Here is a 5478-nt window from a genome sequence, read left to right as displayed (position 1 = left end):
AATAAAAGCATCTCTTTTTCTCAATTTGGGGGCAAGAAATTAACCTTTCAAGAAGAATTAGTAGACTTTGGGGCCATGATGCAAAATATGTCCGAGTATGATTCACCAACACCTAAATCAAAGCCATGAGGCTCACCTCGTGGAACACCCGCGCCCTAGCTAACAGTTCAAGAGGTCGTATGGTGGGTGTTTTAGCTAACCGGTTCCAATTACAATTCATAGCCATACAAGAAACAATGGTCAAGGAAGTTAATCAACCCACCCTTAATGAGGTTTGGAAACATTTCGCCTTTGATTCAATTCAAATGGAAGCAAATGGACGTTCGGGTGGTTTAGTATCGATGTGGAGACTCGACTTCTTCTCTTTGATTCAAAGTTGGTGTCGTCAACATTGGATTGCCACTATTTTACGGTACCTCCCTAATAACCAAATTGTTCTTATTGTTAATGTGTATGCACCCCACAACGAACACAAAAAGCAATTCATTTGGTCTCAATTATCTAGTATGGCAAATCAATGGCCGGGTCCATTATGTTTTTTGGGTGACTTTAACTCGGTGTGCACACCCGAAGAAATATTACGCGAAAACATTGATTTCAATAGCATTGATTCTTTTAACAGTTTCATTAATCATGCTAATTTTATCGATCAAGTGTTGTCCAACGATGTTTTTACATGGGAAGGTCCGTTAGGAAAATTCTCTCGTATGGACCGTGTGATGACCCGGGAATTTTCGACCAAATTTAAACTTAATCTTTATATGAATTCGACACGATAAGCAAAGTTTGTAATGTTGAAGTCTCATAAATTTTTAAACTGTGTTCATGCATACATTTGACCTTTGAACTATTTATATAGATTCAGTAAACCTTTGACTATCCCCGACGATTCACGAACAACTGTTTGTAAATAATTATGTAAAACTATATAGATGTAAATCTATGTAATAACTTGAAATGATAAAATAAATAAATATATCTATAAATGTAAGTATATATAATAATTGGAATTAATAAAATATAATCTTTGGAATTTGAAATGTAAAATAATAACAAAGTTACTATTTATATATATAAATATAAATTCTATACATGACTAATATTGTATGTAAATAATAACATATATAAAATATATAAATGTAAAATATGCAGGGTATATATATATATTAAAAAGAATGACATATGTAAAAATCAAATACTAATAGTATTGTTAACATTACTATCTGTAAAATTATAATTATATTATCTTTGTTAACACATTTATTAATCATTATAAAGACAGGTAATTAATCAAATTCTGGTAGACGTTATTATCAACTGTCAATTCTTTCCTTGCCTTCTTGTGATTTTATGTCAACAAAGTAAGATGCTTTTCAATTAGTGCATCAAATACTGTTTCTACTTTGACATTTATATGATATAGAATCGCTTATGATATATAATTATTCTATTATCTTTTTATATATATACAACCATACGGATACACATGGAGACATTAGCCAACTTGATCACCATTTTTATCTTAACTACAACTTTCAACCTCAACTACAACCGGACAGCTCGTCACCACCGAGACCTCCATCATCACTCCCATCTGCCACCAACAGCCACCCTTCATAAACAACCACCATCTTTTCTCATAGATGATTTTCTGTCGACAACAATGGAAACACCCATAACCCTATACAACCATCGCTCAATCACCACATCCCCACCACTCGATACCATACCTCTCTCTCATATCTTCTGCTTCTGGTCGAACAATGCAACAGCCCAAACTACTACTACAAAGACGTGTATAATTATTACTACTGCTACGGTTCATCACTGTTACTGCAGTTAAGTTATCTTGTTCTATTTAGATAACTATCCTGTTCTATTTAGATAACCAAAACGAACAACACCATAAATTACCTTGTGTACTCGTTACTGCTGTTACAGCACTTGTTCCTGTTTTTCTGTCCGACGATCAATACAACCGCCACCACCGGTCACCACTTTAAACCACCATGAAACCACCCAACTCAACACCATCATAAATTATATATATATATATATCTCTCTCTCTCTCTCTCTCCTACTCGTGTCCAAGATCACTACCACTGCCATTCTTTTCTGTCTCTTTTCAGCTCAAGACAACCACCACACCATCGTTATTACTGCAGCAACTCCACCACTTTTACAACTTCTGTTTCTAATAAAACCATCGCCACCACCGTAAACCTTATCTCTTTTCTTCTCTCTCTCTCTCTCATCCTAACTACATGTGTTAGGATTCGATTTCAACAAACAAACCCACAACCCTTCTCTTGTCCTTCCTCTTCGTTGATCTCCATCATCCTTCATCCCCTTGCCATCGACAACCGAACAATTCAATTGCATATTGACACCAAATGATTATCACCATCAAATAATCCTGCTTTTGGTTTATTCTGTTGCTGTCCCAACCAACACCTTCACAGCTACAAATGCTATGCTTTTGCTTTTGTAAACCGTCACCAAAGACACTTCAACCCACCACCACTGCTAATTCGTGGAATCCTTACTATCCACCATCACCATCGTGAAACAATTAACCACCACCTTCATGCTCGAATACCACAACGAACCACCAATAATAACCGCCACCCTCTCCACTTGAATCAGTACCACTTGTTAATTAATGATGTTATTGAACACTGCTCTTTTCTTCTTTCTGTTTAATTCACGAACACAAACACAACCACCAACACCCCTCAAGCATCTTTTACTGATGTATTATTTATGTTTCACCTTAAATCAAACCCAAAACATTCACCCTGAAAGCTAATCAACGTTGCTTATTTTTCTTCGTTTCGTTACAGCAACTTTGCTGTTAAATTTCCTGATGCAAACCCATACCTTCGGTTTTTCTCTTTTATGGACAATCAACACTAACCAGGCTGCTATTCTCCTTGAAACCTTTATGGTTGTGGCCGAGAAGTACAACAGATAACCTACGCGTTCTTTTTTTTTTTTTCTTTCTATTTTGTCGGCAGCCATTTTTTTTTATTTCGTAAGGGTTCTTGGATAAAAGCTCGACATCTTTAATTGAGTTAATTCAATTTGGGCTTTATTGTATTAAAGGACTCTAAGATTGGGCCTCGTTATTGTTGGTGTTATTAAGTGGGCCGTAAAACCTGGGCTGTTGCTGTGTTCTTGTACGTGATAACTATCGAGTCATATAGATATTAGATGCATATTATCCTAGAAAAGCAGACATGGACTGATGGTTAAGACTGTTGTGTGTTAAGCGAGGGGTCGCGGGTTCAAGCCCGGGCAATGGCAGTTTTTTTATATTTTTGGAGCTTTTCTCTCTTAAGGTAGTATTTACCATTATTATTAATATCATTCTTATCATCGTTATAAGTATTATTATTATTATTATTATTATTATTATTATTATTATTATTATTATGATTATTATCTATGTTATTATTATAATTATTAATTATTATTATCATTATTAGTAAAAAAAAATAATAATAAAAAAATAAATAATAATATTAAGTACCTATTTCGAATATTGAAAATAAATATATATATTAATACATGAGAATACCTCTAAACATCAGAACTTGAAATTTAAAATAAATGAGTTAACCTACATTTTAAATTTGATATATGGATACATAAAAATATATATAATTTTTAAATATTAAAAATATACAAATAAATATAGTTAATAGATTATTAAAAATAGATGTATATTAATAATATACATATATAAACTTATTCGATTTCGATTATATATATTAATATATATACAAATGATATAGGTTCGTGAATCCGAGGGCAACCCTGCATTGTTCGGTTGTTTAATGTCGTTATATGTATTTTTACTACAAAATACATTAAGTGAGTTTCATTATTCCCTTTTTAAATGCTTTTGCAATATATATTTTTGGGACTGAGAATACATGCGCTTTTATAAATTTTTTACGAAATAGACACAAGTAATCGAAATTACGTTCTATGGTTGAATGATCGAAACTGAATATGCCCCTTTTTATTAAGTCTGGTAATCTAAGAATTAGGGAACAGACACCCTAATTGACGCGAACTCTAAAGATAGATCTATCGGGCCCAACAAGTCCCATCCAAAGTACCGGATGCTTTAGTACTTCGAAATTTATATCATGTCCGAAGGAGGATCCCGGAATGATGGGGATATTCTTATATGCATATTGTGAATGTCGGTTACCAGGTGTTCAATCCATATGAATGATATTTTTGTCTCTATGTATGGGACGTATGCTTATGAGAAATGGAAATATGAAATCTTGTGGTCTATTAAAATTATGAAATGATTATTTATGTTAAACTAATGAACTCACCAACCTTTTGGTTGACACTTTAAAGCATGTTCATTCTCAGGTATGAAAGAAATCTTTCGCTGTGCATCTGCTCATCTTAGAGATATTACTTGGAGTCATTCATGACATATTTCAAAAGACGTTGCATTCGAGTAGTTGAGTTTATCAAGATTATTATTAAGTCAATTATAGTTAGATATATTATGAAATGGTATGCATGCCGTCAACTTTTGATGTAATGAAAGTTTGTCTTTTCAAAAACGAATGCAATGTTTGTAAAATGTATCATATAGAGGTCAAGTACCTCGCGATGTAATCGACTGTTGTGAATCGTTTATAATCGATATGGATTTCGTCCGGATGGATTAGGACGGGTGCTTTCAGACCGTGTGCTTATTAATAATAAATGGGCCCTCTTATAGCCCGATGCTATTCTTCAAGCCGGTCCTCCTGATCGATCAGACCACAAACCCTTGATCTGGGCAAATGTGTTAGCAAATTGGGGACCGAAACCTTTTCGATTTAATAATACTTGGTTCCTTAAACCGGGTTTCCTCAACTTCTGTGAAGACTTGTGGAATGAGTATGACGTACAGGGGTGGGCTGCCTTTAAGATTGCAAAGAAATTGCGTCTTTTAAAGGCGGATATGAAACTGTGGAGTTCATCCCATCAAGATAATGATGAAGTCAACCTTAAAATTGTCGAAGGTAATATTCATTCACTGAAGACGTGTTTTCAACAGCGTGATTTATCTAATTCAGAATTTTTCGATCTGGTTGCTCTCAAAAAAAGAAAAAAAGAATTATCTGTTCGTATTGAATCAAAGAGGCGTTTACATTCTCGTTTTAATTGGCTGCGATTAGGTGATAAAAACACTCTTTTCATTCACATCGTCTCTCGTATACGGCTGAAATCTTCTTATATTGCAGGTATGATGATCGATAATGTTTGGTCAGATGACCCTGATGTTGTTAAGGAGTTCACAGTGGCGTTTTTTGAATCTCTGTTTGTAGTGACCCGAACTTTTCCATGTTTATATATATTAAATGAAATTGTTATTTACATGATTAAGTGTTTCCAACATGTTAAGCAATCAAACTTGTTAAGACTTGATTAATTGAAATAGGTTTCATATAGACAATT

The sequence above is a fragment of the Rutidosis leptorrhynchoides genome, chromosome 4 (assembly GCF_046630445.1).
Source record: "Rutidosis leptorrhynchoides isolate AG116_Rl617_1_P2 chromosome 4, CSIRO_AGI_Rlap_v1, whole genome shotgun sequence".
In the NCBI taxonomy this organism is placed as follows: Eukaryota; Viridiplantae; Streptophyta; class Magnoliopsida; order Asterales; family Asteraceae; genus Rutidosis; species Rutidosis leptorrhynchoides.
The sequence above is the reverse complement of the archived record's forward strand: the minus strand, read 5'-3'. Positions refer to the sequence as shown.